We start from the raw sequence: 10,690 nt of genomic DNA, 5'->3' as shown, positions 1-10,690 counted from the left end.
CTTCACTGCCTGTGTGGCAGTTATATATGTTGGCTTTCCACTGTGGGATCCTGGGGATCCAATTCAGGTCATCAGGCTTGGATCCAAGTTATTTTAGCCATTGAACTGTCTCGCTGGCCCAGGACACTTATATGTTCCTCTGGAAAAGGAGAAGGAGGAGGAGGAGGAAGAGGAAGAGGAGGAGGAAGAAGAGGAGGAAGAAGAGGAAGAAGAGGAGGAGGAGGAGCAGGAGGAAGAGAAAAAAGGAGAAGGAGGAGGAGGGGAGGAGAAAGAGAAGAAGAAGAAGAGGAAGAGGAGGAAGAGGAGGAAGAGAAGGAAGAGGAGGGAGAGGAGGAGGAAGAGGAGAGGAGGAGGAAGAGGAAGAGGAGATGATGATGACTCTGGAAGATGCTTGTATGAGTACCCAGGTGCAATGACATAGAAGTCTAGTGGGTTAAAATCAGTTTATAAGCTAATCCAAAATCCCAAGCTTGTAAATCCCATAAAGACAGCAGCTGTCTGCTTTGCTTCCCATCATAACTTGCATGTATTGCCATACCTAACCAGCCACCAAAATGACATGTCTGACCCTCTGATGGTTTCTACCTTGCTAGCAGAATTATACTGAAGGCCAATTCAAAGCTTCAATAGCAGGAGAGCAGGCAAATGCCAAATAAAGATTTAGAGATACTTGAAGTTAGGAACTGTGGCTCTGAAAAATAATTCGAAGATGGCTTGGCAAGAATAGGTGCTTGCTGCCAAGGCTGAGGACCTGAGTTTGATCTCCAGGACTTAGAATGTGAAAAGAGAAATGACCCCCACAGGGTGTCCTCTGACCTCGACATATGCACTATGTACAATGTGTACATGTACACACAAAATAAATAGGATAGGGGTTTTGAGCCAGGCAGTGGTGGCTCACACCTTTAATCCCAGCACTCAGGAGGCAAAGGCAGGTGGATCTTTGTGAGTTCGAGGCCAGCCTGGCCTACATAAAGCTAGTTCCAGGACAGGTTCCAAACTACAGAAAAACCCTGTCTTGAAAAACAAAAGACAAAAATCAATCAAACAAACAAACAAACAAACAAAAGATAGGGGTTTTGTTTTTTTAAAGAAAAATAATTCCAGTAAACCACAAAATACCCTGTAGCTTTAATGCCTACAAATCTTGCCTTATCCGTTCACTTTAGTCTGGTCCCTTTCCACCCAAACTGGGAGAAAAGAAACCACAGTTCTGCATGTCCCCATGCAGTAAGTGCAGGAAGGCCAGATTTGAATTCTCTGAGTTACAGTGAAGGAACATGAAAAGATTTTGATACATGTTCTCCTGCTTCATGGGATCCTGAGTTCCTACTGTCTGTGGATTCTCCTCAGCAGGTCTCAGTTCAGTCTGGTGCCAGGAAACATGTACAGTGTCGGAGTGAGTTCGTGAGTCATGCCAGGCCTACATGCAGAGATGAGTACCCCAATCAAAATGGTTTCCGAGATACCGCAGTCAGAGGAGGCGCAGGCTCGTGTGGGTGGGTCGGTCCAGTAAGCATTCCAGCGAAACAAAGTACGCTGGGGTCAGGGGGAAGATATGCTTCTCCTTTTATGGGGATCTGAATTAATGTTTTATTTCTCAGAAGATGGTACTCTGAGTTTGTTAAAAGTGATGTCCAGGGACATGGCTCCATGGGTAAAGTGCCTGCCGCAGAAGCATGAAGACGGGAGTTCAGATCCAAAGTACCCACATAAGACGGGAAACCTGACCCTGCCCTGGAGCCCTTGCTCTGAAGCAGGGGTGGACGAGTGTCGGAGCCGAGCATATCCCAGGGGTGTGACGGCTGGTCTAGCCAAAATGTCAAGGTCTAGATTCAGAGAGAGAGAGAGAGAGAGAGAGAGCTTGTCCTGAAAGCCGGGGAGCCATAGTTCAGAAGTCCAAGCACTTTGGCTCCACCGTGAAGACTTGCACTCTGATCCCCCAGTGTGTGGAAGGAGAGAGCGGCTCCTCCAAGCTGTCCTCTGACCTCACACATGGTCTGTGGCATGGATGCTCCCACACTCACACATGTAGCATACAAAGACACACACTAGACAAAACGGAGTTTTTAAAATCATAATAATGAGGAGGAGGATTGAGGCTACCATCCCAGCACTGACCTCTGCATTTACTAATGTCTACAGGGTGAGAACTCTGGCATACACCTGTGTAGGGGGTGGAGGAGGAGACTGAGAGAGAGCCAGTGTTCTGTGCTTTTCCGAAGTTTGGTTTTGTTTGCTTATATTTCAAGGAGCCGCAATTAAAATAACTTGAGAGAAGGGCCTTTGAGACTTCATCCTCAACTGGTTCATTTATTCCCATCATCATGGTGCAGCAGAGGAAGCAAGTGGGTATCTAAAAACTTAGCTAAGATATATGGATAGTGGAGGCTGAAGAGATGGCTCAGCAGCTAGGAGGACTAGGGTGTGATTCCCAGTACCTGCATGGTGGCTCACAGCTGTCTGCACATCTAGTTCCAAGGGATACCCTCATCTCTCTTTCATGTTCACCACACACATGTAGTGCATAGACTTACATGCAAGCAAAACATTCATACATATAAACTATTTTTGAAAAGATATATGTCGCCAGGTGGTGGTGGCGCATGCCTTTAGTATCAGCTCTCAGGAAGCAGAGGCAAGCAGATGTGTTTGAGGCCAGTCTGGTCTCCAGAGTGAGTTCCAGGACAACTAGGACTATTTCATAGAGAAATCTCTTCTTGAAAAACAAACAAACAAACAGCAACAAAAACCAAGAAATATAACTGCATGCAGAAGACCACAAGATCAAACCAACCCAAACCCCAGCTGGACGGGGGAGGGGTTCATGAAGTCCCTCCCCTAAGTAAGAAGCAACTGCAATTAATGGGTGTTGGGGAAGGGCCAGTTCATTTTCTTCTGAGAGGCAGCCTCTGACAGTCTACACCTGCCCCACTATTGCTTCTGCACCTATACATGCACAGGCAGGTCTTAAGTGGACTCAGTGGGTTTAAATATATATATATGTACATATTATATACATATAAAAATATTATATATATAAATATTATATATATATATATATATATATATCACAGGAAGTTAGGAGGGAACAGAAGCAGGCAGATAGGAGACAAGTTGAAGGAGCAGGAATTCAATCCAAATGCATTATAAGTATGTACGAAATTCTACTCGTTCCGGAGGCTAAAAGCCAAAGGTCAAGGCTCAGGCAGACTCAGTGTCCACTGATGCACCCCTCCTGGTTCTTTTGGACTTCTTTATAGTACCAATAGTCCCATTCCTGACACTCAGCCCTCATAACCTCACTGTTTCCCGAGCCTCAACCTCAGGCACTCCCACACTGGGGGTCAGGTTTTAGCAGGAGGATTTAGGGAGAGAGCAGCTTTCCATCTCTCTCAGGATGTTTTAGGTTTGTAAAGAGTTAGGACAAGCTGACTTTTCTTCTGAAATCTGGCATAGGAAGAGCTAAGCCACTGAGCTGAATTCCCTGTGGGGGCGCAAAGTCGAAGCCTGAACTCCTCCTTGGGAGTAAGGACGCGGATGCCACACGCAGAGTTCTCTATGCTAAGACCTAAAATGTACGTGGCTGTCTTTCTACTCGTTAGATCGCCTAGCTTTTCTCTGGCTTTTACCTGCTCGCTGCAGAACTGAGCCTTGTGTTTTAAACCTTATGGAGCAGCCATCTGAGAAATCTGTTTCCTTCTTTTTCCTTGAACGGAAGAATCTTGGCTTCCTGATCATAATTGGTAAATTTCATGGCAACCTCTGCAGGGAAATTTGCAGAATGAAGACAAGCGGTTTGCCCTGGCAGAGAGCTGCTTCAACACTGACATGTCTCCAATGTGTTGTTTGCCTTTCTCTCCCTACAGCTTCCGTACCCATACGGAGAGAACATATTTCCACTCAGACAGAAATATGGTCTTATCAATGTTTGTCTGAGACGTCATCACAGTGTTGATTCCCTCTTGGCATCCAAAGCAGACTTCTACATTCACGGAGTCAGCGCTCAGGGATGTTTGTTTATTATTTAGCAAATTGGTTTTACTGAACTGTTAATAGTTGAGACTGTGGAGGGCTTTCCCCCGTTTTCTTTCTTTCCCTCCTCTCCCCTCCTCAACAAGCATGTGTGCGCACATGCACAAGCATTTAATAAAACATGCTATCAGGCGATCTGAATCCTAGTCCTGTTCAAGACCAGTTTAGAACCCTCTCTCCGGTGTTACCAAACGCTGTCTGATTGGTAAAGAGCCTCTGCAGGAGGCTTAATGCCCTGTCTGTCTACTGACAAGGCTGGTTTCAGTGGGGAAACTAACCTCTTCAGTTTCTTTGGGCATCTTGAAATTTTGAGAACTGCTTCTGCGCAGAGTTTAAGGAAACAGGAAGTAACAGTGGGGCTGCAGGCAGGTCTACTCAGCTGAAGAAGGGATTGCTTGCCGGCCAGACACAGACCTGCGGTGTGGAGGGGGTTGCTGGATCTGTCCCCCACTGTGCAGAGAAGATAAACTGCCAGACAACCTTCAGGGGGGAGGGGGCTGACTGCCTGGAAGAGGAGGATGGGGCTGGGGGGGAGGGAGGGAGAAGGGAGAGGCTAATCTCCGTAGGTCTGTGTACCTCGGTTCCCAAAGGCAGCAATCCAGGTCAGATTCCAGGTTTACCCAGTTGTCGCCTAGAGATAACTGCTGCCTCCTCAGTACTGACGCTGAAGTCCTGCGTGGACACTAGACCACGGACAGTTGTTATTTACTGAGCTGCAGAGAATAGACAAGCACTCATTTCCCCCACCGTGTTTACTTTGCCTTCATCTGTTAAAGAGCTGGGGCTGGGTTGAGAGCTGTGTCTTTCAGTTCTCAGCAAGGCAAGAGGTCTGCTCGGGAGCTGGGAACTGGAGCTGGTGGAGAAAATGCCTCAAGAGATCACAAGCGACAAGCAATAGGAGTGTTGCAAGCAGCTTTAATAAACACAGCAATTAACTGAAACCCAGTGAGCCAGTTTAGAGTGGGAAGAACGTAGAATCGGTGAAAGGAAAGACGGGAAGCAGAGGCTCTTGGCTTTTGCAGGAAGTTAAAGGCTCCGAATTGCAGAGCGAGCATTGCTCGCTGTGGAGGGGTGTTCACTGTGCTCCAAGGGAAGAAGAAAAGAGAATGGGAAAAGAGAAAACTCAGTTTCTCAGCCTGGGAACTATGGAGAAAATACGCCCATAAGGCATCGTCACCATGCGATCCACTGTGGCTATGACTCCCGGGTGGAGAGTTGGGGGTGGGTGGTGAGGGGTTACCAGGGTACCGTAGTGGTGCGTCGTTCTTACCTCAGAGCTCTCTCTTTGAAAGCTCTCTGTCCTCCTCAGTTCCCACTCACCCCACCCACAGCCTCAACACCGGTTTGCTCAAGGAAGAGACTTGAAGTGGGCCTGGCTCTTTGATCTTTCCAGGTAGGGTGCTGAGTTCCACCCCCCTCTGGGTGCCCAGCACCTCTTCCTGCCTGGAGAGGAAATCCCACTGATCTTTATTTGTGAACCTCCTCTTAGAAAAAGAGGGCAAATGTTTTTGTCATCACTCCCTGAATCTCAAAACTAAGACCCTGACCGCTTCAATGCTCTGCCGCAAGCACAAGCAACAGTTGAATTAGCTTCCCCAGGAGCCTGAGCAGCCAGCATTTTGGATGAGACCCAACCCAGTCAGGTTGTGAGAGGACCCACCACAATGATGGGGTCACAGAGAATGAGGGAAGATGTTCATCTAAGTCTCTGAGCACAAACTGACTAAGTATCTAAAAATCTCTACATCGATTTACTTAGATTTTATTGTTTCCAAATATTTAAAGACAGCTTACAAAAATTAAATATAAAATAATTACATAAACTAAATATAAAGTGAATAGGAGAAATTAGACATATCCTAGATATTTTGTCTGTTGTCTTATTTTGTCTGTTTTCTTATTGTTTTATCCAAACTATAATATAAAATATTTAAAATTTTTTATTACATGTTATTTAGAGAGAGAGTGAGTGTGTGTGTGTGTGTATGTGTGTGCTTGTCTGTGAACATGCTACTGCATCACATCCTAGGAGGTCAGAGGACTAAGTTCTTTCTCTTCTTCCTCTGTATGAGTCCTGGCATCAAATTCAGATTGTCAGCTTGGTGGAAAGTGCCTTTTCACGTTGAGCCATCTCCCCAGTCCTATAATGTAAATCTATTCAGGGCAGAAATTTCCCTATCAGAACACTGTTTATCATAGTTAAATAATAATAACAGTAATAATGATCAATAATAATAAAATTGCTGTAGTGAAAACAGCTTAGGTTTCTATCAGGAGGAAAATGATGGCAAAGGCATATTTGGAAAATGTTTTTACAGTTTTAAAGATTAAAATATATCTGCATCACTAATGTGAAATATTTCCTGAGAATTCTTGTAAAAACAGAACGCCAATATGTTGGAGAATACAGAGAGCGTGGTACAACTTAAACCTTAGAAACAAGGCTCTGGGCCTGGTGTGGTGACACACCCTTTTAGTCCCATCACTTGAGAGGCAGAAGCAGGTAGAGTCTGTGCATTTGAGACAGCTTGGTCTACATAATGAATTTCAGGATAGCCAGGGCTATGTAGAAAGATGCTGTCTCAAAAAACAAAAGCAGACATACAGAGGGCTGGAGAGAGGGCTCAGGAGTGAAGAGAGCATGTTGCCTCACAGAGGATGCGGCTTGGTTTCCAGCACCCACATCAGCAGTTCACAACTGCCTGTAAGCCCAGCTCCAGGAAACCAGAACCTTCACAGGCACTGCATTCACATGCACGGCACACGCGCGCGCGCACACACACACACACACACACACACACACACAAATACATATCTCCATTTATCCTTTTCCAGATTCCCATGTGATTTCCTCTTATCCTGTTTTATTCAGTGTTTCCTATCTTGAAATATTTGTATATATTCCCATTTGAGCTGTCTGAGATGGCGAGGATTTTAGCTTCTCGGTGAAATTGGTTCTTCCCTAATGACACAGGAATTGCTGAAATTGCTGAAAGCAGATGACGGTGACCTCCTTCCTTCTGTCCATCTCATCAGCCTCACGTCTTTCCGATGTGCAGAGCAAGAAAACTTCAGGGCTTTGGCTTCTGCTGTAGTTGGGACCACTTAGTTAATGCCTGCTGCTCCTACCTGCTCTGTGCTCTGCCAGCATCCACACAGGTCAGCCATGGGTACTTCTGTGGACTCTGAGGGCACCTTGCCACGGTCATAGAAAGGAAGCGTTATATAACCACCAGACCTGCCTCTTTGATCTTGTAAGTCAGCTCTGTAAAAGACGATCACAACACACCTAACAGCGTCTTGATCCAATTACATGTAATTACCAGAACATTAAAATATAACCAGATCGTGGACAGGAAGCATTCCCCAAGAGACTAAGCGAAATGGAAACTGAAAGCCAGGGAGGAGAGCGTTAAAAGTGTGATCCTTCTTCTAGACACTGAAGGAGAAGTTCAGTGACGTGGAGAATTGTGGGCAAGTTTGTTTCCTGCCCTTGTGAGGTTGGCAGAGAAGAATATTGGTTTAGCTGTTCATTTATTTTAATTTTGTTTATTTTTATTTTATGTGTATTGAAGAATTGCCTATATGCATGTCTGTGTGATGGTGTCAGATCTTGGAGTTACAGACAGTTGTAAGCTGCCATGTGGGTGCTGGGAATTGAACCTGGGTCCTAGAAAAGCAGTCGGTGTTCTTAACAGCTGAGTCATTTCTCGAGCTCCGTTGTTGTTTATTCTTTTCTCTACATTTTCTGTTCCCAAACTGTTTTCATGTCATACTCAAAACACATATTAATTCATATTAGTTTGTGTATGTGTGTATGCCTGGGTGTATATATGTGTACCACATGCATACAGGTGCCCACGGAGGCCAGAAGATCCCCTGGAACTAGAGTTATAGATGCTTGTGAGCCACCCAACCTGCATGCTAGGAACTGGACCTGGGTCCTCTGCAAGAGTAGCAAGTGCTCTTAACCACAGAGCTGTCTCTCCAGCCTCTGCACTTACATTCCCAAGAATGTATTGTTAGATTTTATTTAAAGCATGTTTGAAAGTCAGAAAGAAAGGAAACAAGCCTGTGTAGTTGAGAGCCAAAGGCTTTTACTATGAGAAAAGAATTAAAGATGTTTACATTTCAAAATCTTGGCTTATCAATTTCTCTTCATTTAGTTGTAGTATGTATTTTAATTACCATCGCAGAATTTTTTTAAAAAAAAATGGTCTTAATTAGTTAAGTCTGCCTTTAAATGTAAAGGGAAGAATTTATGTGACTGCCTGAATCTGCCTTTTTAATTTAACAGGTCAATTATGCAAACATTTTTGTTGAAATTTTGCCTAACATTCGTTTTCCTAGTCAGTCCACCATTTCCGGCTCCTCTCTCCAGGGGTAGGACTGCAGGCCCTCCTTTCAATCTTGTCGTCTGTAGTGTCCACATAACCTGTGTCATTTCCGTGAAGAATCTATAACACCAGAGTGACATTTCCAGTTTCCCTCTCTTCCCCTCTGTACTGTCACAGACATACTTCAGACAGAGGGGACAGCCTTAGTCTGCAGTCAGTAATTACATACACAGAGCTGAGCCTACCCATCCACATAATCAGGCTCCCGATAACGATGAAAAGTAGACTGTATTGCTTCAGGCTATCAAGATTCAGGAGTCATGTATTGCAATGCCTCTGGTCTATTCTGGTGGGTTAGGGGCTGTCAATCGAGGGAGCCGTTTATAAACAGTTGCCTCAGCTTATAAAGAGACCCACCCTCTCTTTCCTTATGTTTGTTGATGGTGAGATCTGGAGAGCCTGGAATTTTCATTCCCCCACTTCCAATGGGTGGGTCCCTTTTAGGGGCTACTGGTGGACTAGAATGTTGGAAGGCTAAAGATGGAAGTCTACTCTTCTGTTAACAGAGCCTGGCGATTGCCCTTCTTGTGGCTGTGGACGTCCAGAAACCCACCTGTCTATTTGTCTACAGCATTTCCAAGGTCAGTCTCATGTTGTCCCCCTGAGACACACAGGCTGAGCAGTCCGGGCTCAGAGGGACCAACTCCAGGAAGCCATTCTTGAACTGCTGTCCCCATAGTCCCATAGTGCCCTGGCCCACCCATGCACCCCAGGATGAGTTCCTCTCAACAGCACAACCCCCACCCCCAAGACTCTGTGTCTAATCACCACAGAAGTACATCTAGGTTCCTCTGTCCCCTGAGTCATGGCAGTTCCCAAGGAGCTGCTGTCACTGAGTTACCTCAGGTGTCACTTTCAGATTTTTCAGGCCTAGAAGCCTATGAGACTAGTTCTAGATAGCACTACCCACCATTGACACCAGAGCTGCAGTTTCTATTGGAAGCCCGATGACTAGAACCATTGTAATATGTGAGTGAGGTTAGTTTCGTATCTACTTTAATCATTCTCCATCTTGTTTCTTCCAGTATTTCTGGAACAACAGGGAGGAACGAATTTGGGAGCAGGAAGATGGCTCACTTGGTCAGTGCTTACCATACAGGCGTGGGGACCTGATGTCCATCCCAGAATGCATGCTAAAACAGCTATGTGTGGTAGTATATACTTGTAATCCCAGTGTTGGGAGACAGAGACAGGAGGATTGCTGCAGTTTCCTAGTCAACCAGCTTAACCGAATTGGAAAAGCTCTAGGCCGCTAAGAGGCCATGTCTCAAAAAAAAAAAAAAAAAAAAAAAAAATGTAGACCGAGTCTGAAGACTATCACCCAAGGTTAGATTCTGATCTCACGTGTATATGTATGTACACAGGGCCACTCATGCACATGCCCACCCTATACAAATATGCTCACACATACCACTACATCATAAGTACACAAACATGTACACATATACACAAAGAACAGTTGGACCCAGCGAGGTTGTCTCTTCCTGTCTTTCCTAGGAAATTTCTTAGGCCAGCAACACTATGGAGTCAAAGCGCCTGGCCAGGCAATGAGTAAAGAATGAAGTTGAGGCCGGGTAGTGGTGGTGCATGCCTCTAATCCCAGCACTTGGGAGGCAGAGGCAGATGGATCTCTGTAAATTTAACACCAGCCTACAGACTGAGTTCCAGGGCCAGCTTGTAAGCAAGCTACATGAGAAACCCTGGCAAAAAAAAAAAAAAAAAAAAAAAAAGAGGTTCAAAGAGTTGAAAGATGCTTCACTATGTACAAGACATAAAAGCTGCAGACATCATCTGACACAATCTTGTTTTTAAAAGGATCCTTAGGGGACAATAGTGTCACCCCGTTGGGGTCAAAACCTCTATAGATGACTCCTTAAGGAAAACCCTTCACTCCTTCACACGCCTTCGGTTTACCTTTCGCAACTATTGAAGGTGTTGAGAGAGTCATGGAAGTATCTCCTTTCTCCTTCCCAATGTACAAGGGGCACAATATAGTTTGATTCAATAGCAGGGAATTCTAACTCCTCTCCAAAAAGTTCTGCTGAGCATCAGTGGGTGGCAGTTTTCCTCCCGCTGTTGCCAAGTGTGTCTGGGAAGAGGACCCTCCCCTTTGCTTCATTCAGTTAGCTGCCATTTGCGCGTGCAAAAATTCAAAGTCCCACCTGAAGCATGTGGAGGGTAGGTGAGATTCTTTTGACCAGCATCAGATAACAGAACAATTAAAAAGTTACTCGCCAGGAAACTGAAACTGAGACTTC

The sequence above is a fragment of the Myodes glareolus genome, chromosome 4 (assembly GCF_982192425.1).
Source record: "Myodes glareolus chromosome 4, mMyoGla1.1, whole genome shotgun sequence".
In the NCBI taxonomy this organism is placed as follows: Eukaryota; Metazoa; Chordata; class Mammalia; order Rodentia; family Cricetidae; genus Myodes; species Myodes glareolus.
Note: the sequence above shows the minus strand (reverse complement) of the source record.